This window comes from Phyllobates terribilis, unplaced genomic scaffold (assembly GCF_046119375.1).
Source record: "Phyllobates terribilis strain yellow unplaced genomic scaffold, ASM4611937v1 Scaffold_4__5_contigs__length_816908805, whole genome shotgun sequence".
Lineage (NCBI taxonomy): Eukaryota > Metazoa > Chordata > Amphibia > Anura > Dendrobatidae > Phyllobates > Phyllobates terribilis.
In genome coordinates, this window is record NW_027362764.1 from 157550776 (window position 1) to 157575760 (window position 24985).

Genomic DNA, 24985 nt, shown 5'->3' on the forward strand with positions numbered 1-24985 from the left:
ATATGGATAGAATATGTACTTGAAAAATGGAGGTCTGAATGAGGCCTTAAACTCCAACCACTGGGATCCCCACCGATACTGTGATTGAGGCTCTGAAATCCATACTGCTGCTCCCCTCATTGTCTACTGGGCTGCAAGAAATAGGTAACCAATCTAAGACTGACCATATATATTAGATTGCTGTCAGCTGATCGATGCTTCGAGCCATCTCAGCCGACTGTCCTATACACAAGAGAGCTCGCTGTGTTCTCTATGAGAAAGCCACCAACTGACATGCCGGCCATCAACTTATCTCAAGGAGAACAATGTGATCGGCAGTCTAAAATTGAACATGTAAAATCGACATCTCTCCCAATCATCAGTCGGACTTCCATACACATTAGACTATTGGCCGAGCTCGTTGATATCAGCGGTTTCAGCCAATATTTGTCCAATGTGCATGGGGGCCTTAACTGTCCATGTGCCACCTAAAATAGCCAAAAATGTTAGCCATAATCTCTTGTAGACTACACATGAGCTTGGTCTGAGACCACAAACTAAACAATGGTGTAATAATTTTAGTATTCACTTGAATAGTACCAGGGAGGTCATAATCACATTACTAGGATCAGAGCTATATCACTGGAAGTTAACTCTAGGGTAAAAGTCCTATAAAAGTATGTGCACACAATGTCTTTTTTTGGATCTTCCCAAGTTGTTTGCGATGTCTTTTTTGCTGTTGTTTTCCAGATGTTTTATTTCACTCTATTGAATAATGATGAAACTGCTAGCGTTTAGGGGTTTTTTTTGCAAAACACTCTAAAAGACGTTGGAGCATCTGGGGGCAGTACTCCTAAGGGTATGTGCACTTTGCATCTTTTTCAGGTGAATTTCGCCTGGAACCTGTCTGAAAAAGTGCTCAATAAACTTTGAAAATATTGAACATTTGCACTGCATTGTCAAAACGACTTGCTGTCCATGTGTTCTGCTATGTTAAACTTCTTTTCAGGCCTCAAAAGCCGTGAAGCTGTTAAAAGTGACCCGACCATTCTTCTGGAAGCTTCTACTTAGAACACACCACCATTTTATATGTTACATTTTTTATAAAAGACAAAAGTGTTAGGGCTTTTTCACACGTCAGTATGTCCGGTACGTGTGGCGACTGTTTTCACACTCACTGGAGACACTTACACACGTAGACCCCTTCAAATGAATGGGTCTGTGCACATGTCAGCTTGTTTCCACAGACTCTGTGTCCAAGGGCAAAACATGCTGACATGTCTGTTTTTTACCCGCACCACGGGCCGCAAAACGTTCCACACTGATGACCCACGGATGAGCAGTGTCCTGTCACTCATTGAGCTCAGCGCAGGTCAGGGGCATGCTCAATGGAGTGAGTCATTCTCCTCTACTCCTCATTGTGTGCGGTTGCCTCAAGCCACCGCAGATGCTGATGCAGAATTGTCAGTCAGATGGATTACAGCGTGGGACACTATGTGGGACAAGTGAGTATTATGGTTGTTTTTTATTTTATTTTTTTTTACAGGGGACAATGGCTTCACAGAATTAGGTGTAAAGGTGAGTATAATGTTTTTTATTTTATTCTTATTTTACACTTGCTGGACACAGCGCGGGCAGAATACAACTCTCAACATTGTCCCAGCAGGGGACAATGATGACAAATGCCTTCAGCACCCGGCTCTTGGGAACAGCGCTAACTGTACCACTGATTCCCAGGCGCCGGTACATGTGATTCTGATGTGAGACATGGGCGGCACATGGTTGTCATAAGTATGCTACACAGGTTCACACGGACACAGATATCTCCGGTACTGGTTTCTCCAGTACCGGAAATATAAGGACATGTGAAAGAGCCTTTAAAGACGCTGCAAAAATGACAAAGAAGATGCTTCAGAAAAAATATCGCTGGCATTCTGCTTTAAAAACGGAGCCGTCGTGTTCACATTCTAAATCAGGCCTCATTCTGGCATCTGCTTTTTTCACATACGTGAAAAACAGACCAGATCAGAGTTTGATCAGAGTGTGGTTTGAGTGTGGTTTGAGTGTCATAATTTTTCTCGAACTTAGATAAAAAAAAAAAGTTTCTCCTTATCCTTTCTGTCAGTATGTGAATATCAGACCGCATTTGCATGTCATCTGAGTGCAGTCTAATTTTTTTCACATACCCATAGACTTGCATTGTGGATTTTGATCTGACCCTCAGATCAAAATTGGACATGACTTCGCGATTTTCTGCTTACAGCTTGGTCCACCAAAAATTACAGACGTGAATGTAACCATATGCTCTCACAGGTAGGAGTACTATCTTTGAAAAGCATGGATAGCACTCTTACAATATCAGAAGTGTGAATGACGTATAATGTCGCTTACCCCATGTACAGGGCATTGCAGTAGCTTAGGTATTCATGATTACAACCATTCATATAAGATATAAACAGCTGAGGAGAAAAAGTTATATGTTTTTTTCTTTCGTGAAGAAGTGGGCTACAATTCGAAAAACGTAGAAAAAGAAACAAAACATTATTTTACTTTATCTCTGGCACTTGACGTTTCTTCATCAGCTGACAGAGTAGATACAGACCACAAACTTTCCATTTTTTTAAAACCACTCATATAGTGACATTTAGTTAGTTAGTTAGCTGTTAGTGATAATAACCATGGATACCTAAGCTACTGCAATGCCCTGCACATGGGGTAAGCAACATAGCAAATCTTAAAAAATATACTACATTTTTAATTGGAGGTATTTGATAATATTATTACACCTACTACGTATTAGGATATGATCTTGGAGATGGGAATACCCATTTAAATTCATTTGCTGGTGAATCTTTTTAGCATAGAGTTCCATCTAAAAGAGGTTGCCTAGCAGATGGGCTCACAAACTTTGATCAAAATGTGCAGTCTATTGGCTTTACATGTGTAGCAATCATTCTGTGTTATTATTGGACTTCCAAGTCCTCTAAGCACATTAGATTAAAGTCGTCCTATCCCTCTGATTTTGTCAGAATTGGCCAACCATACCATATGTTTGGGAGACCCCTGACTCTTCCCTGACATATAATGTCTAGGGTCAAGTATGGTACATTACAATGCCTGATCCTTACGTTTTCTATGGAGGCAAACTGACATGTATTTCAGCCAACTGCTATCTAAAATAGGAGGGCTCCTCTAGATAATTGCTCTGAGATTTCATCTTCTGGAAATCTCGGACAAAACAGTAAGCAAAGCTCCACTGATTTCAATGTCCTTTTGTTTAGAATGTTGTGTCAGAGAATTCCTGTGTTGGGAATCTCTGAGAGCTGCTAAATGGCTTTTGCAGTTCCATAATTTAGGAAATCAATGGACGTCTGACCATACCATTGTATTGCTCTAATATATCTCAGCGACACTCCAGAATATCACTTTTAATGGACTTTACCCCTTTACTTTTCACTGTAGCGGCAGATCTCAGGGCATGGTGGAAATTATACTTCTGCAACAACTGGAAAGCCACAGGTTGGAGGCCATTTCCCTATGTTCATTGACGGTAACACTAACTACAACAAATTGAGGCCTGAAGGTATTAATGCCATGTCTATACCATTTTAATCTTTCTTATATAATATTTTGATATAAAAATATTTTTATTGCAAAAAGATATTTATTACTATACATATATATTATTTACAAATAACATATTTATCTATCATTAAACATATAAGTAATGTATTTATCTTCCATATAAGTAGTACCTATAGCAGTGCATTACAAGCCTTGATATCTAAAATTGCCCGTAATGTGAACCCTCTAGCCTTAGATGTGTAAAAGTAACTGTGAAAAGAATTCATGAGTTCTTAGCAACAACATGAACAATAAATTGACCCACTTCTGCTGTTTTAATAGAAGAAATATGATGACCTGTGAAAAATATATAACAAGGTAGGTTTTCTTGTATTAACAATATATAGAAATGACGCTAATAGCTATTTCCATGAATAAAAGAGACGGCAATTACAATCACCAACTATAAAGGAAAATAAATTATTGATAAATATTTAGTATTTTATGTATTAGTATTTCAAGTATTTCATTTTTAGATGGCTATTTATTATCTTTAAAAATGAAGCAGAGTTGGACTAGTAACTTAAAACGGTTCTCCAACCACGAGGATATGCCATCTTTTTCTAATCAGGTTATGTGTGACTGCCTGGATCTTTATTAGTCCTCAATTAATCCTCAGTCAGTCAGTGACCTGCTGTGCAGGAAAAGACCAGAGGGGGTTTCTAACTCTTTTTTTCAAGTAATCAGCCAGCTAACAAAGTTCCTATATTTCTCATGATTACGATGCGCCTTTAAAGAGAACCTGTCACGATGTACATGCATTTCGGTCTGTGGATAGCATGGTATAGAGAAGGAGAAGCTAAGCTATATATTTGTTTGTTAGACAATATTCAGTATAAATTATATTTTATTAATTGAAATCCCTAGTGTGTATATGAAGGAGTGGATAAGCTTTTGACACCCTCCCTAGAAGATCTTATAGTTATATAATGCATTGCCATGTTTTCAATGTTGTTTATCTAGTTAGTGGCCTGCAACAGTTAATTAGCTGCATACAGGGTTAATTTTTGGGGCCAACCCATAGAGGGAAGAGTTACTGGGCAGAAAGAACTCAGTTACTGTTGTTAGACAAATAGGGAAAAGTACTTGAAAGGAGAAGGACCTATGGTCCTATACTTCACAGACCTGCATTAAGATGGGCGTTTGTGTGCAAAGAAGGGAGACCATACTCGGATAGCATGTTCTGATGGACACAGCGACTAAGTGGCAGAAGGCTTCCTTATCTCAGGTAAGCGGATCTAAAGCAAACATCTATACTAGATAAGAAGCTAGGGTGTAGCCACACCTGAGGGTCATAGAGAAGATGACCAGGCTGGTCACTGACTGTCCCTTATATATCTGTTGCATATATTACCTCTCCTGTGCTCACTAACTCGGTACGGCGCCCAACTTTCCATGTGTGTGATAAACCTTACCTCTGTGCTCACTAACTCGGAACGGCACCCAACTTTCCTTGCGTCTGATACACCTTACCTCTCCTGTGCTCACTAACTCAGTATGTTTGTTAGCTGACCACTGCACGACCCCTGTTCAACACTTTTCTTTTCTTTATGACCAGCCTGTTTTACTTTGCTTGCGTTATATCGTGCATCTGGCCCAATTTGTAATAATCTGGTAAAGATGGGTCGGAGGCCTCTCCCCTCTGCTTAACACCTGAATGCATTTGCTTGCATATATATTGTGAGTACTCAGTCTGCAGACGTAGTCTACCAGTGTGGATCACCAAGTGTGGATCATGCAAGTGTGACATTAAATTAGACCTGAACTGAACCTGAAGGGGACTGGATACCCAGGCAAAGTAAACAATGTTTGTGTTTGTTTTTACTCTCTCCCCCATAGTCCTCCACTTTCTACTAACCCCCCTAATCCCTACACCTAGTAATGAACTCTTCTCTCCCTCCATCCTCCTCCCCATCCATCTCACCTCCTCCTCAGAACTATTCCTCAACATACAGTCCTTTGTCTCCAAACACAGACAGCCACCTCATGCCCTCTCCTGCTCCCACCTGCTAACACTTTCCCTGCTCCTTCTGACTGCCAGCGATATCTCTCCAAATTCTGACCCTCCTCACCACATCCCTACAGACACTTCTGCTTCCTATCCACAATCTATCACAAACTCTCGCAACCTTTCGAACCTTATACCCATCTGTCCAGCCACGGCTTCCCCAGTCTCACTAACAGAAGCTCTATGGAACGCTCGCTCTGTCTGCAACAAACTTTCCTACATCCATAACACATTCATTACTAACAAACTTTCCTTCCTCTGCATTACCAAAACCTGCATCACCCCTCTGACACAGCCTCTCCAGCTGCACTTTCGTATGGTGGATTTCACCTTTCTCACACCCCCTGCTCCAGCCACAAGCATGGTGGAGGAGAAGGTTTTCTCCTGTCAGATTGTTGAGAAGAGGTATAGGATCAAATACTTAATTAACCTCAAGACATAGGGGATTGAGAGAAAAGACTCATAGAGTGTATTATTTTACCTTACATAAGTTTGTTTAGATCAAAAGATGGCTACAATTTCCTGTTTCATCACACCATGGTATGCAAGATGGCGACTGGACCTAAGACTACATCCTGTTGTTCATGTGGCAAAGGTGGAGACTTTATTTATGACTACACCCTGTCGTACAAGGAAGTTCCAGGAGGAAGCTGAATTCTATAGAAGGACTAACCAATCAAAGAGCGACACGTCGCTTGGAGACACCAGGTCAAGACCACGCCCCCTGATGACCTCATGGACCAACCCACCCTGATGACCTCATGGACCAAACCACCCTGATGACCTCATGGATCCGCCCATGGACTTGCCCATTTCCCAATCCATTAACCAATGAATACATCTGGTTAGTCCCATTCTAGGGCTAACTGAGCCCCTTTACAGAGTTTATATAAATCTATGTTCGGGTTGAATAAAGGTCACTTGGAGCTGTGCCATAGCTGATCAAGGAGAGCTTACATCCGACTGTGTGTGTCTGATGTTATTCTTTCTTGCATGCACTTGATCATATCCATTAGGCCAGGAGCAGGCAACTAGTGAATATATCAAACTGTTCACCAGAACATTTTTGGCTGCCCAACGTGGGGCCAGCAGAGGAAGAAGCCCTACACTTGAGGACCGGCGAGTGGAACGGCAGGACGCACTGAATACCCCGAGCCAGGAGACTGATCACCTCCTTAACCATACATTGTAAGTCAGCTGATTTTTATAATCTGTAGTCTTTTCCTGTGTTCCTCGGGGTATCCTGTGCAGATTGCCTGACTGTGTCCGGTTTTCGAGGTATCTGTAATACGGCAGAAGGGTCTCTCTGCTACTGGCCATTTAATTGTGGAAGAACCGTTACGTGCTCAGTTGCCTGCTGCCTGTTATGTGTCGTGTTGAGGGGAGATTGACTGGTATTAAAGGGAGCAAGTGGGTTTTTGAGCGGTGTCTGGAGAAGTAAAGGATATTGTCTGTGGCACAGTTCACATTTGTCGCCTGTGATACGATTTTCAGTTCTGGTGGAGAAAGTAGGGGTACTTAGCCTAGAGTGAGTGACTCGATGTGGCTTAGAGTGAGTGACTCGGCCTGGTACCGTCACAGAGCCTAGAGTGAGTGACTCGGCCCGGAGCCTAGTAAATTGAGTTTCGACACGTTGCCTAGAGTGAGTGACTCGGTACAGGGCCTGGTAATTGGATTAGTAAATTGAGTTTCGGCACGTAGTCTAGAGTGAGTGACTCGGTACGGGGCCTGGTAATTGGATTAATACGAGGTGTTTTTTTTTACGTAAATCAGACAGGGCCCAAGTGACAGGACGGAGACGGATAGGAAGTGTGTGCTGCAGACTCAGTTTTCCTTTAGAATCTCAGGTTTGAGTCATTCTTCCCCGTCTTATTGTTTGTTTTGTGTTTATCGTGGTCTATATAGAGAAAGATGGAGAAATTAATGCAGTTTTGTCGTATTGACACTAAGCCAAATTGAGATGGCAAGTTGGACCCGTGTACATTAGTCGCGACTCGTGAAGGTAAAAGTCATGTTAAACAATGTAAAAAGCTTATGAAGTTGTGTGGAATGCCAGAAGAGGGGAGGTTACAGCCCCTGGAGTGGAAGACTGTCTTAAAAGAGAGAAAAGGTACTCTAGAAGATAATGGATTGTTGTCTACTGCTAGGGTGTGGGAAAGAGTCTCTGAAAGTTTGTATAGAGAAAATTGGGTAGAAGAGTAGAGGAAAAAGAAGTTCAGAGTTTTGAGTTATGTGTATTACAAAAATGTATCCTGTGAGCAGCCACTGCCGTATAATGGTGGAGATGGTGGCACATTGCCATGTGCTGCTTCTGGCGGTGGCCATTTTGTGGATGGCACATGTGCTGCTTCTGGCGGCGGCCATTTTGTGAATGGCAAAAGTGCTCCTTCTGGCGGCAGCCATTTTTTGAATGGCACATGTGCTGCTTCTGGCGGCGGCCATTTTGTGGATGGCACATGTGCTGCCTACTGTGGTGGCCATCTTGGAACATTGCCCCAGATCATACAAACTGAGCCATATCATGTAACTGACATAGATCTGGCTAAATCAAGTGAGGCATAATCCAGGAATATACACACGACTTTCGGTGGTGAACATACTAGGCCAATGCTACACACCACAGGACCAGATCCTTTTTACCCAGTAATGACCACTAATGGCCAGTACTATACTCCTTCTGGAAGTGAACAGGCTTTACCCATGTTCCCTGTCACAACAGTGTTCAGTGGGCCACTGACCCTTTCACCTAACACTCCCATCGTGAGCCCAGCTATTCTCCCACCTGGATCATCCCCAGTACCGATCCTTTCCACTGTCACTTTCACTGGCAGCTCAGCCGCACGTCCACACGAGTTACTTCAAGCAGCGACCTTTCCTCCCAACACTTCCGCTACAACAGCACTCTCACGCAGTCTACTTAACTCTATTCCCAGTACCTCACAGCCTGTCTAGCAGCCGAGCACACACCTGTATGGAACGGTGGCCACTGAATCAAGGAGAGCTCAATCTGGGGGGGGGAAACTAACATCACAGGAAGCGCAAAGGGGAGGGAATGTTGGCAGCCCATTCTTGTAAAAGAACTTCCTGAGGGACCCTTGGTAGTGGTAGGTAAGGGTGACATAACGACAATCAGGGCCGGCTCCAGGTTTTTCTGGGCCCCGGGAGAAAGAGTCTCAGAGGGCCCCTTCAACACATACCACGATTCATGATGCACAGATACCGCAGAGAAATATATATATATATATATATATATATGTATATATATATATACATATACAGTACAGACCAAAAGTTTGGACACACCTTCTTATTTAAAGATTTTTCTGTATTTTCATGACTATGAAAATTGTACATTCACACTGAAGGCATCAAAACTATGAATTAACACATGTGGAATTATATACTTAACAAAAAAGTGCGAAACAACTGAAAATATGTCTTATATTCTAGGTTCTTCAAAGTAGCCACCTTTTGCTTTGATGACTGCTTTGCACACTCTTCGCATTCTCTTGATGAGCTTCAAGAGGTAGTCACCGGAAATGGTTTTCACTTCACAGGTGTGCCCTGTCAGGTTTAATAAGTGGGATTTCTTGCCTTATAAATGGGGTTGGGACCATCAGTTGTGTTGTGCAAAAGTCAGGTGGATACACAGCTGATAGTCCTACTGAATAGAATTTGTATTATGGCAAGAAAAAAGCAGCTAAGTAAAGAAAAACGAGTGGCCATCATTACTTTAAGAAATGAAGGTCAGTCAGTCCGAAAAATTGGGAAAACTTTGAAAGTCTCCCCAAGTGTAGTTGCAATAACCATCAAGCGCTACAAAGAAACTGGATCACATGAGTACCGCCCCAGGAAAGGAAGACCAAGAGTCACCTCTGCTTCTGAGGATAAGTTTATCCGAGTCACCAGCCTCAGAAATCGCAGGTTAACAGCAGCTCAGATTAGAGACCAGGTCAATGTCACACAGAGTTCTAGCAGCAGACACATCTCTTCAACAACTGTTAAGAGGAGACTTTGTGCAGACTTTGTACCTTGTGAAGGTATACTGAACCAGCATGGCTACCACAGCATCTTGCAGCGGCATGCTATTCCATGCGTTTAGTTGGACCATCATTTATTTTTCAACAGGACAATGACCTCAAACACACCTCCAAGCTGTGTAAGGGCTATTTGACCAAGTAGGAGAGTGATGGGGTGCTATGCCAGATGACCTGGCCTCCACAGTCACCAGACCTGAACCCAATCGAGATGGTTTGGGGTAAGCTGGACCGCAGAGTGAAGGCAAAAGGGCCAACAAGTGCTAAGCATCTCTGGGAACTCCTTCAAGATTGTTGGAAGCCCATTTACGGTGACTACCTCTTGAAGCTCATCAAGAGAATGCCGAGAGTGTGCAAAGCAGTCATCAAAGCAAAAGGTGGCTACTTTGAAGAACCTAGAATATAAGACATATTTTCAGTTGTTTCACACTTTTTTGTTAAGTATATAATTCCACATGTGTTAATTCATAGTTTTGATGCATTCAGTGTGAATGTACAATTTTCAGTCATGAAAATACAGAAAAATCTTTAAATGAGAAGGTGTGTCCAAACTTTTGGTCTGTACTGTATATATAGTACAATGCAAAGATTTTACTTCTTACATTACATGAGCGATATCTATTGTAAATTCCACAATAACTCAGAAACCAGCGAATCGTTCCACACAGTATACTGACTCCCATAAAATGCTCCATACAGGATACTGGCCCCCTTATAATGCTCCATACAGGATGTTGGCCCCCTTATAATGCTCCATACAGGATACTGGCCCCCATATAATGCTCCACACAGGATACTGACCCCCTTATAATGCTTCATAGAGGATACTGGCCCCCTTATAATGCTCCACACAGTATACTGGCCCCCATAAAATGCTCCATACAGAATACTGACCCCCATAAAATGCTCCATACGGAATACTGGCCCCCATATAATGCTCCATACAGAATACTGGCCCCCATATAACGCTCCGTACAGAATACTGGCCCCCATAAAATGCTCCGTACAGGATACTGGCCCCCATATAACACTCCGTACAGGATACTGGTCCCCTTATAACGCTCCATACAGGATACTGGCCCTCATATAATGCTCCATGCAGGCTGTTCCCCCCACATAATTCCCTATGCAGGCTGTTCCCCCTCCTTATGATGCCCCATGCAGGCTGTTCCCCCCTTATATTGCCCCATGCAGGATGTCACCCACCATATAATGCCCCATGCAGGATGTCACCCCCATACCCCATATAATGCCCCATGCAGGATGTCACTCCCCCCATATAATGCCCCATGCAGGATATCACTTCTCCCCCCCCATATAATGCCTCAGCAGGATGTCACCCCCCATATAATGCCCTATGCAGGATGTCACCCCCCATATAATGCCCTATGCAGGATGTCCCTTTTCCCCCCCTATAATGCCCCATGCAGGATGTCCCTTCCCCCCCATATAATGCCCCATGCAGGATGTCACTCCCCATATAATGCCCCATGCAGGATGTCCCCCCATATAATGCCCCATGCAGGATGTCCCTTCCCCCTCCATATAATGCCCCATGCAGGATGTCCATTTCCCTCCCATATAATGCCCCATGCAGGATGTCACCCCCCCCCATACAATGCCCCATGACTCCATACATTTAAAAAAAAAAAAAAAATCAAATACCTCACTCCTCCTCACCTGCTGCCACTGCTCAGCTCTGGACTCCAGCGTCACTGGCGTCTTCCCGCTCTGCGCTGCCTGTGATGGCTCAGGGAAGGGCGTGGTGGAAAGACGTCACAGGGAGCTCACAGCAGGAAGACAGCGGATCTGCGGAGGCACGGGGAAAGGTAAGTATCCGGCTGCCGGGGCCCTGAGCAAGCGGGGGAGAAGGACGGGCGCTGGCACCGCTCTCCTCTGCCCATAGCCCGGCGGGGTGCCCGACCACGAATGGGCCCCCCACCTGCTCAGGGTCCCGGCACTTGCCCGGGAGCGCTGGGGGCTGACACCGGCCCTGACGACAATGGAAACGGACGCTATTGTTAATGCTGTCAACCCTCAGTTAGAGCACAATGGAGGTGTGGCTAGAGCTATAGTGGAAGCAGGAGGGGCGACTATTCAAACTGACAGTTGAATCATTATTGAGTCACGTGGTCAGATAGCTGTTGGGGACATAGCGGTGACTAAATCTGGCAATCTTCCTTGTAGAATGATCATACACGCTGTGATCCCTACTTTTGACCCTATTCATTCAGATGTCAGTGCTCGACAACTACGCGCTGCAATAACTCGTATCTTAGAGTAGGCAAATATTAGTTAGCAGATTGAGACCTTGACAATTCCTACCATTGGTGTTGGCATCTTCGGGTTCCCTGTTCATGTGTGTGCAAGGGAGATTGTTGGAATTATAATGAACAAGTATAGTCCCCCAAGCATTTGCTGCCTCTCCGAAATCAGGTTAATTTTTTAATGAGGACAGGACTGTTAAGCTTTTAAGACTGCCTGCGTCACCTGGACTCCACCCCATGATATAGGAGCTGCCCAAATAGAGACCCTCATTCCAGGACTGTTACCTCCTCCTGCTCCTCATACACAAGTAATTACACCTGTACATCCGGTGCCATCTCTACTCCCGCCTCAGGTGCCACCACCAACCGTGCCAACGCCCACGTCTGAGGAGCCCACCCTGTATGTCAAGTTTACACCCCAGCAAGCTGCTATTCTGCTGAACCAACTCCCAGATCCAGAAAAACAGCCGATGCCTTTCTATAGAAGCATGCTTCAAATCCAAAGGAATTACTCAGCCACATGGAAAAATCTAATTTTCCTGGCAAATTTTAAAGCAGGCGATGCATATTGGCCTGTTATGGACACTGCATTTAATGATGCCTCACTTGTCAGTGACACCACATGGGACTCTGGTGTTCAGTTATGCCAAAAACTTAAGACATGGGTCTCAGATAAGTTGGCTGATCAGTCAACATCTTTCAAGGATGTCACGCAAGAACCAGGGGAATCGGTGGAGAGATATCATGCTCGTCTAACTCAAATGTTTAATGACCTTGACTTCAGTAACCAAATAAAAGGTCAATGGACACTGCTCGTCTCTTCTTTTGTTGAGGGCCTTTGGGAAGCTCTGAGAAAGCAATTTCAAGTAACTAGACCTGAATATGCTACATTGGATCCTAAGGATGTCTTAACGATAGCTAAGGGATTTGAAAAAACACTCCCTGAGAAATCTATGACAACCTCGAACAAAAAGACCCATATTCTATGGACTGATGTGCAACAATAAATCCAGAGACCTCCATCACCTCGTATCAAAGATGTCTGCTTCAATTATGGTAATCCAGGTCACCAAAAACGGGATTGTAGGGCCCCTCTTCAAGGACGCAGGACAACAATGAGGATAATCGCAGATTCAACTATCCTCGATGCAATGACCAATACTACGAACGACCACCACAAACTCAGATACATCCAGATATCAATCACACCGCTGCCCTGATGGATCTCAATATCCGATAGGACAAGGGCAAGCCCGTGTCCACTACTTTGGCTTCTATGTGTGGTCCCATAGCCAAAGTAATTATCAGCATTCAAGGCAAACCCTTACCGTTCCTTGTGGACACCAGTGCAGCCAGAAGTGTTATCAGATTACAGTACCTGCCTTTTCCCGATCTGATATCCTCTGAAGCCGTGACATGCATGGGAGTGGATGGCAAGCCTACTTCTAACAAGCTTCTAACAAGCTCACCCGCAAAATACAGGTTGGACCATACGAAGATGTGTTTATGCATCTTGTGGTGTCCCCCACTTGTCCTACTAACCTTCTGGGAGCAGACCCTCTTCAAAAGTTAAGAGCGACCATCGCCTATTCATCAGATGGTCTCACCATCACCATAACTGATCCGCTCGATCCGAGTGAAGAGTGTCAACTTCAAGCCACACCTCTGCTCATGATGATGGATGATGGGTCATTTTTAAACCTGAAGTTCAACTCCCTAGGGTGCCCCAATACCCACTCAAATCTGCCCAGGAAGAGTCTTTGGGCACTCAAATCAAGGCTCTCCTGGAAAATGGGGCACTAGTCAAATGTAACTCTCTCTGTAACATGCCCTTGTTCCCAGTAAAGAAGAGGACATTAAAAGGAGAAGCCCCCAAGTACCGTATGGTTCAAGATCTCCGAGCTGTTAACGCGGCAACCATACTAGAAAGTCCCATTGTGCCCAATCCACATACATTGTTGTCAGAAATACCATCAGATGCAAAACGTTTCACTGTCATCGATTTGGCCAATGCTTTCTTCAGCGTACCACCACATCCAGAAGATTGGTACCTATTTGCCTTCACTTACAGAGGATCACAATACACCTGGACGGTGTTACCACAAGGAGCACAGAACTCACCAAGTCATTTCTCTCAGGCCCTTGCCTCTTGTTTATGGCCGTGGAGAGAGACTAACCATCAAGTTGTCCTTCTTCAGTATGTGAATGATCTCCTACTATGTTGTCTGGATCAGGCGACAGCTGAAGAGTCGAGTCTCAGTCTTCTCCTTCATCTTGCACAACAAAACTGCTCAACATCTCTTAACAAAATCCAGTGGTGTCAGCCCAAAGTTGTGTTTTTAGGCCACTGTCTCTCTCCAAACCTGAAACGCCTAACGGGTGAAAGGAAACTTGTTATTGAGACCGTTCCTCTACCAAAAGGACCTAAGCAATTACAAGCTTTCTTAGGACTTATCACATATTGTCGCCAATGGATTCCAGATGCCTCAAAGCTGATGAAACCGGTGTACGATGACCTCAAGATGTCAGCTTTTCCACTATGTCCCAAATCCGTTGAAGCCTTCTACTCTCTTAAACAGGCCATACAGTCTGCACCAGCTCTTGGAATCCCAAATTATCAACTACCTTTTTACTTGTTTGTCAGTGAAGTAGTAGGACATGCTTCCTGAGTCCTAGCACAGAAACATGGGGGAAGAACAAGACCCATCGGCTATTACTCTGCCCGCCTGGACTCTGTGTCTCAAGCTTCCCCGACTTGCCTCAGAGCCATACATGCTGCACATGTGCTTCTGGACAAAACTTCTGATATCAACTTAGGACATCCGGTTCTCTTAATGGCTCCACATGACATGAAAGCTATTCTTGACCAAACTCAACCTAAACACCTGTTGCTGCAGCGTCATATGAGACTCCAATGTTCCCTCTTGATTCCGGATAATGTTACTCTTGTCCGCTGCACCATCCTCAACCCGTCCACGCTACTTCCTCTTTCTAGGGGAGGTGTGGATGATGATACTGATGCTCTCGGTGAAGACGCCTTTACACACTCAGAGGATCATGATTGTCTCGAACAGATGCAGGAAGATGCAGCCTCCAAGAGAAACGTGTCTGAAGACCCACTCCCGCATGCTTACCTGACATTCTTCACCGATGGTTCCAGATTTGCAGATGAAACAGGAAGATTCCATACGGGATATGCCATGGTTACACATGACCAGGTCATCTCAGCCGGATCCCTACCACCACACATGTCTGCACAAGTAGCAGAATTTAAGGCTTTGACACTGGCCTGTCAGGAAGCGGCGGAGAAGGTGGTCAACATCTATACGGATTCAAGATAGGCTTTCGGAGTGGCTCATAGCTTTGGCACTATCTAGGCAGCCAGAGGATACCGAATGTTCAGTGGAACTCCTGTAAAGCATGCTGCTGTCATACAAAAACTTGTGACCGCTCTAGATCTACCTTCGGAGGTTGCGGTGATCACGATCAAATCTCACGGGAGATTGGATTCTCTAGAAACAAGGGGGAACTTCTTTGCTGACAAAACAGCAAAAACTTATGCTGTGGATTCATTTAGGAAAGAGAAAGCAGTGGTGTACGTGTCTCAAGACACTGAAGGAGGGCCTCAAAGCTCTCTTATGAAGTTTATCCATTCACATCAAGACAAGACACTGGATCATGAAAAGAAGTCGTGGCAAGAAGCAGGAGCTAAAAAGGATGAAGATGGAGTCTGGAGGAAGAACAAAAAGATCTGTCTACCTCGTAATCTGTACCCCTCGGTGACAGAATGGGCACACGGTATCACCCATAGAGGCAAGAATCAGATGAATGACTTGATTTGGAAGACTTATATGGCACCTGGATTTCTACTGTCACCCAAAAATATTGTAAGTCCTGCTTTGTGTGTGCAACATGCAATCCAGCACCGCCTCAGAAAATTACTCAAAAACATTTGGCTAAACCACTCTATCCCTTTCAAAGAATTCAAGTCGATCATATTCAAATGCCAAAAAAAGGGATGTACTAGTATGTACTGGTAGTGACTGACATGTTCTCGGGATGGCCTGAAGCCTATGCAGTAACCAACATGACTGCCAGAGTGACTGTTAAAAGACTGATGACTGAGGTAGTGTGCTGACATGGAATCCCAGAGGTAATTGAGAGTGACCAAGGACCCGCATTCATTGCAGCACTGACTAAGGAACTATGGACACTGGTAGGGGCCGATTTGGGTTTACATACTCCGTACTACCCCCAGAGCAGTGGTAAAGTAAAAAGGCTAAATGGCACCTTGAAAAACAAAATACTGAAAGCCAGTCAGGAGGACAGACATATTGCCCATTGCCTTATTTTCAGTCAGAAACACTCCGAGGGGTCCCACTAAACTCACACCATATGAGATTCTTTTTGTGGGGCTTAGGAAGCTAGCCTTAGGAAGTGATACTCTTGTAAATTATGTCATTGCCCTTACTAAAGAATTGTCAGTAACACATGCACGAGTTTTGTCATCCATTCTAGATCCAGATTTCAGTGAAGGTACTCACACTTTCCAACCTGGTGACTACGTAAAGAAGTTCACCAGAAAGACATCCCTGGAAATGATATTTGAGGGTCCCTACCAAGTGCTCCTGACCACTCCTACTTCAGTCAAACTTGAAGGAAGACCGATGTGGATACACGCCTCCCACTGCAAGAAGTTCGTGCCTCCATCAGAACCTTCTACATAGTGTTGTGATAAAATTGTGGGTATCCAGGTAGGGAACTGAGGTGAAGCAGGTAGGAAAGTCCCGAGGACGCGGGTAGCGCGCTCCTATATACCTCCAGATATACCCATAATTGGTCACACATTCTCTGATGTCCATAGCATCCATATTGCCATGAAGCCTCTGATGTCATAGTGACACTTAACACTGATGAGTGAGGGAACCACACTAGGGACAGAAGGTTAATAAAGTATTTAGGGGGGGCTGTTGAGGAGAGGTTAATTAACCTCAAGACATAAGAGATTCAGAGAAAAGACCCATAGAGTGTATTATTTTACCTTACATAAGCTTGTTTAGATCAAAAGGTAACTGCAATTTCCTGTTTCATCACACCATGCTCTGGTATGCAAGATGGCGACTGGACCTATGACTACATCCTGTTGTACATGTGGCAAAGGTGGAGACTTTATTTATGACTACACCCTGTTGGAAGTTCCGGGAAGAAGCTGAATTTTATAGAAGGACTAACCAATCACAGAGCGACACGTCGCTTGGAGACACCCGGTCAAGACCACTCCCCCTGATGACTTCATGGACCAACCCACCCTGATGACCTCATGGATCCACCCATGGACTTGCCCATTGCCCAATCCATTAACCAATGAATACATCTGGTTAGTCCCATTCTATGGCTAACTGAGCCCCTTTACAGAGTTACAGAGTTTATATAAGTCTATGTTCGTGTTGAATAAAGGTCACTTGGACCTGTGCCATAGCTCATCAAGGAGAGCTTACATCCGACTGTGTGTCTGATGTTATTTTTTCTTGCATGCACTTGATCATATCCATTAGGCCAGGAGCAGGCAACTAGTTAACATATCAAACTGTTCACCATAACAAGATAACTGCTCATTCACACAAATCCCACTGCCGCCCTCTGTTGCTCTCCCCTCTTTTGAGGTGCATTCTGTGCTCATCTACTCCTCGTCAGACCTCCAACTGGCCGTCATTTACCACCCCCAGGGCCAGCCACCAATTTCTTCGGCCATTTCACCACTGTCTACTTCACTTTCTTTCCGCTGACATCCCTACTATCATCATGGGTGACTTCAACATCCCCACTGACACTTCCCACTCATCTGTCTCTAAGCTTCTATCTCACTTACTCCTTCGGCCTTGCTCAATGGTCTTCCACAGCGACTCACAAAGATGGCCACACTCTGGACCTAATCTTCACCCGCCTCTCTTCCCTATCTAACCTCTCTAACTCTCCTCTCCCTCTGTCTCACCACAACCTACTTACATTCTCTTCCCTCTCCTCTCCAGGTGCAAAATCCCCACTCCACAAACTTGCACACCCTCGCAGAAATCTCAAACACTTTGACCTACACTCACTCTCTGAATCTCTTCTCCCTCATATAGGCATAAGTTAATTACATGATGCAGATGCTGCTGCCGCTTTATATAACACCACGACAGCTGCAGCTCTCAATTCGGTCGCCCCCCCTCATACATACCACAACTCGCACCTTCAACAGGCAACTCTGGCACACCAACCTGACTAAAGAACTAAGGCGGGCTTCCAGGGTTGCTGAGCGGAGATGGAAAAGGTCACACTCTAATGAGCACTTCATCAAATTTAAACAGTCCCTCACTAACTTCGAGTCCACACTCACAGCAGCAAAGCAAACATACTTCTCATCTCTCATATCCTCCCTGTATCACAACCCTAAACAGCTATTCAACACTTTCAATTCTCTCCTCTGTCCCCCAGCACCTCCTATGTCTCCTCTCAACTCAGCTTAAGACTTTGCCTCATTCTTCAAACAGAAGATTGCCACCATCAGACAGCTTTTGCCTAAAGTCCTAACAGCCCCTCCTCATATCTACTGAATCCTCCTCCTCCAAAAGCAGCTTCTTCACCATAACGGACAATCAACTTTCCTCTTTGCTCTCCAAATCACACCTCACCACCTGTGAACTTGACCCAATCCCGTCCCACCTCATCCCTAACCTTACAACAATCTTCATCCCAACCCTAACCCACCTTTTCAACCTGTCACTAACAACTAGTGTCTTCCCCTCATGCTTCAAACATGCCTCGATCACACTCATCCTCAAAAAGCCCTCCCTTGACCCATCCTCTGTGTCTACCTATCGCCCCATATCACTTCTCCCATACACCTCAAAACTACTGGAACAACACATCCATTTTGAACTGTACTCCCTCCTCTCCTCCTGCTCCCTCTATGACTGCTTACAATCTGGCATCCGACCGCATCACTCCACTGAAACTGTCCTGACTAAAGTTACCAACGACCTACTAACTACCAAATCCAAGCGACACTACTCGGTCCTCCTCCTCCTGGACCTGTCATCTGCCTTTGACACAGTGGACCATTCCCTCTTACTACAAACTCTCTCATCTCTTGGCATCACAGACTTGGCCCTATCTTGGATCACCTCATACCTTACAGACCAGACATTCAGTGTCTTCCACTCACACACCACCTCCTCATCTCGCCCCCTGTCTGTCGGTGTCCCCCAAGGTTCAGTTCTAGGACCCCTGCTCTTCTCCGTCTACACCTTCAGCCTGGGACAGCTCATAGATTCCCACAGCTTTCAGTATCATCTCTATGCTGATGACACACAGATCTACCTCTTTGGACCTGATATCACCTCCTTACTAACCAGAATTCTACAATGTCTGTCTGCTATTTCATCCTTCTTCTCTGCTAGATTTCTGAAACTTAACATGAATAAAACTGAATTCATTAATTATCTTTTCAGCATCTCACTCAACCCCCCCCCCATCTGATCTATTCATAATAGTCAATGGCTTCCCACTCTCCCCAGTCCCGCAAGCTCGCTGCCTCGGGATAACCCTGGACTTTAATCTCTCCTTCAAACCACATATCCAAGCCCTTTCCACTTCCTGTCGACTCCAACTCAAAGAATATCTCCCGTATACGCAATTTCTCAACCACAAATCTGCAAAAACACTAGTGCACGCCCTCATCATCTCCTGCCTTGACTACTGCAACTTCCTGCTCTGTGGCCTCCCTTCTCGCACCCCTCCAATCTATCCTAAACTCTGCTGCCCGACTAATCCACCTGTCACCCCGCTATTCCCTGGCCTCTCCTCTCTCTCAATCCCTTCACTGGCTCCCCATTACCCAGAGACTCCAGCTCAAAACACTTGAACAAAGCCATCCACAACCTGTCTCCTCCATACATCTGTGACCTAGTCTCCAAGTACTTACCTGCATGCAACCTCCGATCCTCACAAGATCTCGTTCTCTTCTCCCCTCTTATCTCCTCTTCCCACAATTGCATACATGATTTCTCCCGTGCATCCCCCCTACTCTGGAACTCTCTACCCCAACACATCAGACTTTCGCCTACTGTGGAAACCTTCAAAAGGAACCTGAAGACCCACCTCTTCCGAAAAGCCTACAACCTGCAGTAACCCTCTCTCCACCATACTGCTGCACGACCAGCTCTACACTCAATTACTGTATCCCCACCCATCCCTTCTATATTGTGAGCCCTCACAGGCTGGGTTCTCTCTCCTCCTATACCAGTCACTGACTTGTATTGTAATTGTTTTTGCTATGTATACCCCTTTCACATGTAAAGCGCCATGGAATAAATGGCGCTATAATAATAATATACTTTTCATCTTTGTTCAGTAAAGAGAAGTTTATTTTCGGACTCTGGTCTCCCTCATTCATATCGTTCCATGTGGGTTGCAATGGTTTATCAAGAAGGTGAAAACACATACACCCATTCTGGATTCCCATTTTCCTGCAGAGTGGCGCGGCGCAGATGTGGACTTCGGCCACGGCCGCCCCGTCCATTAAATGCTTATTTATATTAGTCCAGTGAGTGACACTTCTGGTGATTGAAAACTCTCAATGCATACAGAGATGACTGTCAATCACTAATAGGTAGAGATGAGCGGTGTTCGACTCGAACTGTTCGCCAATCTCAAATTCAAGCTGTTTTGGGCGGTGTTCGAGTCGTTCGACGAACTCGAACGATTTTCAAAAAATTCGGCTGTTCGAGGTTATGTTCGATAACTGTTCGTGCACCAAAAGCCTAACTGGATTTTTTCACAGTAATACTGTTAATCAATGTTAATAGACAGTTTCAGTGTAGAGTGGGCGGGGGGAGGGGCAGGGGATGGATCTCTGCAGAAATAATGCCGATCTCCATTTTTTTTCTTTCCCGCATTTACATTGGGGCGGTGCAGTCTGTCAGCCTATCAGCAGCGCACACACGCAGCGAAGTGCTTTTTTTTCACACAAACATGTGTCATTGGCTGTGTATGTCACATGTCCTTGACCTATAAGACCCAGCCATTTTCCCCGTCGCCACCATTTTCTCACTGCTGCAGCTGAGTGTTAGACGGCACCGCTGCTGCTGTGGGCGCTATACAGTATAACTGTGTGAATTGCGAGCGAATTTCCAGTTACATAGGGAGATAGGTTTAGGGAGTAGGGACTAGTTCTAATTGCAGCCCTTTTGAGGGCTAGGTTACAGCAGTTCATAGCACTTTTTGCCAGGCAGGTCTGTGCCAGTGCTGTGCAAGTGTTTTTCACAGCATTTGGCGAAATGTAGCTCAGCCAATCCTTTTGGGCCTTTAGCAGTGTCTGTTAGTCATTGGAGTCGCCTATCTGTGTTGCAAGCTACACCACCTGTGTATCTAATACCAATTTTTTACTGCATCTAAGCCAGCCAATCCTTTTGGGCCTGTAGCAGTGTCTGGTAGTCAGTGGAGTAGCCCATCTGAAGCAAGCTACACCACCTGTGTATTTAATAACAATTTTTTACTGCATGTAACCCAGGAAATCCTTTTGGGCTAGTAGCAGTGTCTCGTAGTCAGCGGAGTAGCCCATCTGAAGCAAGCTACACCGCCTTTGTATCTAGTAACAATTTTTAACTGCATCTAGCCAAGGCAATACTTTGAGCCTAGTAGCAGTGTCTGCTAGTCAGCGGAGTAGCCCAGCTATTAAGCAAGCTACACCGCCTGTAGATCTAATTACAAATTTTTAACTGCATCTAGCCCAGGCAATACTTTGGGCCTAGTAGCAGTGTCTGCTAGTCAGCGGAGTAGCCCAGCTGTTAAGCAAGCTACACCGCCTGTAGATCTAATTACAAATTTTTAACTGCATCTAGCCCAGGCAATACTTTGGGCCTAGTAGCAGTGTCTGCTAGTCAGCGGAGTAGCCCAGCTGTTAAGTAAGCTACACCGCCTGTGCTTTGGACACTTAATTTTTTCAAAGGAAACGCTTCGGGCCCCCGGGACACTCAGCCAAGAGCATCGAGGAGGCGCCCCAAGGCAAAGGAGCTGGGACTGGCGGTAGCACGCCTTGTGGCGGACCGCCAAGCTCGATCCTTATAAAAGCTTTTTAACTGCAGTAGCTTTAGTGGACGCTACTGGAGCTGGAATTACCGTGGCTGCTGGCACCAGACTTGCCCATCAATAGATCCTTGTAAAAGGATTTAAAGTGTACTCATTCAAATTACAGAGCCAATTTAAATTACAGAGCTTAGACCTGCCTCCACTGCGGGGGTCTCGACCCACCAGCGGACAGGCACCAGTTTTGGGAGAGGGGGGCTGGCCGTCAGGGTCCACCGCGGCTCTGGCACAAACCCGGCGACGTAGAGGTCGCACGGGCAGGAACGGCCTATGTCGGCTTCGCACTCCAGCGTAGTCCCTCTGCCCGCTCGCGCCCGTAACCTCAAAGGAATGCGCAAGCGGCTTTTCTTCCCAGGGCTGTTCCCCGTCCAGCAGGAACGTGGGAGAGCTCAGGTCAGCCTTCCACCGTACTCCCTTACCTCCCTCGCCCTCTTTCCTTCTTCCGTTCTCCATCTAACCCCTCGGCTCTGTGGTGTCCGTTCTCCCTCCAGCTCTCTCCTTCTCACAGGTGGACTACCGCGTGTATTCACACTGTGGCGAATCTTTTGGGCCCAGGCATAAGAAGTCGTCGAGGTAATGGATAATATGTGCCCCCTTAGAAACGTCCATGACGACCCATTCGAGGAAGCAACTAAACGCCTCAAATAGTGAGCAGGATATGGAGCACCCCATGGGCACACAGCGATCTATATAGTATGCTCCTTCCCAGAAGCAGCCCAATAGGCGGACACTATTCGGAGGCACAGGTAGTAAGTAACCGGAACGCCCCCTCAATGTCTGTTTTGGCCATTAGGGTGCCCCTTCCCAACTTCTTGACCCGCCTGATTGACATGCCGGTGTTCGACGAACCGAACCGAACCCAAACACTACGGGGGTGGTTCAACACTACTAGTAGGCCTGCCCACTGGACTCATATTCATACAAACACCAGAAAGTTTTATTAAAACTTTTCCAACACAATGCATATCAATCTGATCAGCTCCTCATGCTCTATAAAATCTTGCCTGCACATAAGATAACATTTTCAAAATGACAAGTTCCTTTAGAGGCCTCATTCATACAGATCATTGTTCAGGATAAAGCTTGCTTCCTATGTTCTTTTGAGGACTTGTTATCCAAGTGTTTGGACACTCACTAATTATAATATTAGGGCATATCCTAGTAATATTACACAATATTCTAAGAAGGGAATATTGTTGTAAAGATATTTTGAAGTGAATATAATACATAAAATTTGCCTGCAGCTCTATGTAAAACTACATCTAAAATCTCAAAATCATCTGTGCTACATCTGTATAGCCAATATTAATCATTTGACAAATATCATTTAGGACAGAATCAGGCTTCAAGAGACAAGTCCATGCTATTGAATGTCATACTTCCAGATATACATCTCATAGTGCACTACATTTCTGTTGGTCATATTTTAACATATTTTTGATTGTAAACATCATATTTTAGGTGCAATTACAGCAGACAAAATAAGTTTTGAACACATCAACAATTTTCTAAGCAAATATATTTCTTAAGGTACTATTGACATTAAATTCTCACCAGATGTCAATAAAAATCCATCCAATCCACACAGGCAAAGAAATCAAACTATAGATGTCCATAAATTAAGTTTTGTGTAATAATGAGAAATGACACAGGTAAAAATTATTGAACACATGAAGAAAGAGAGGTGCAAAAAGCCATGGAAAATCATGACACCAGCTGAAATCTATCAGTAATTAGAAAGCAATCCTGCCACTTAGTGAAGAATAATATCAACTGGTTCAACTGATGGCCTATAAAAAGGTGTCTCATTACCAAGGTGCCACACAAGAAACATCTCATGATGGGTAGTACTGGTGAGCTGTCTCAAGACCTTTGCAACCTTATTGTTGCAAAACTGATGGCATTGGTTACAGAAGAATTTCTAAATTACTGTAGGTTCCAGTGAGCACTGCTGGGGCCATAATCCAGAAGTGGAAAGAACATCATTTCACCATGAACAGGCCACGATAATTTGCTCCTCGCAAGGAGTGAAAATAATTATCTGAAGAGCTGTCCAAGAGCCAAGGACCACCCGTGGAGAGCTACAGGAAGACCTGGAATCAGCAGGTACAATTGTTTCAAAGAAAACTATAAGTAATGCACTCCATCTCCATGGCCTGTATGCACGCTCCCCACGCAATACTCCATTGCTGAACAAAAAACATGTTCAAGCGTGTTTAATGTTTGCTCAACAACATTTAGACAAGCCTGTGAAATACAGGGAGAATATAGTCTGATCAGGTTGGACCAAAATTTAACTCTTTGGATGCCATAATACATACCATGTTTAGAGGCCAAAAGGCACTGCATATCATCCCTAAAATACCATACCAACAGTGAAGTTTGGAGGTGGGAACATCATGGCATGGGGCTGTTTTTCAGCAATCGGCACTGGCAATCTTCATATTGAAGGAAGGATGAATGTAGCAAGACCAAGACATTCTTTCTAAAAAATCTGCTGCTATCTACCAGGATGATGAAGATGAAAAGAGGGTGGACATTTCAGCAAGACAATGATCCCAAACACACAGGCAACAAAACTCTCAATGGGTTTCAGAGAAAGAAAATAAAACTCCTAAAATGGCCCAGCCAATCAACTCCACTAGAAAATTTATGGAAGGAACTAAAGTTCATAGAAAGAGCCCAAGAAACCTTTAGGATTGGAAGAGTGTGTGGAAGAATGGACCAAAATCATGCCTGAGCAATGCATGCGACTAGTTTCCCCAGGAGGTGTCTTGAAGTTGCCATCACCAAAAAGGCTTTTATGCGAAGTATTAATTACATTTCTGTACGCGTGTTCAATACTTTTTCCCTGTGTCATTTCTCATTATTAAACATAACTTAATTTATGGTCATCTGTGGTTTAATTTCTTTGCCTGTGTGGATTGGATGGGTTGTAACCG

At 44.7% G+C, this 24985-nt stretch overlaps 1 protein-coding gene across 1 annotated transcript in view; it reads right to left on the reverse strand.

Moving 5' to 3' along the window:
• LOC141264255 (ferroportin-like) overlaps positions 1 to 24985 on the reverse strand; it is a 67411-nt gene that overhangs the window by 41437 nt on the left and 989 nt on the right. The gene's annotated exons all lie outside the window — the stretch shown is intronic.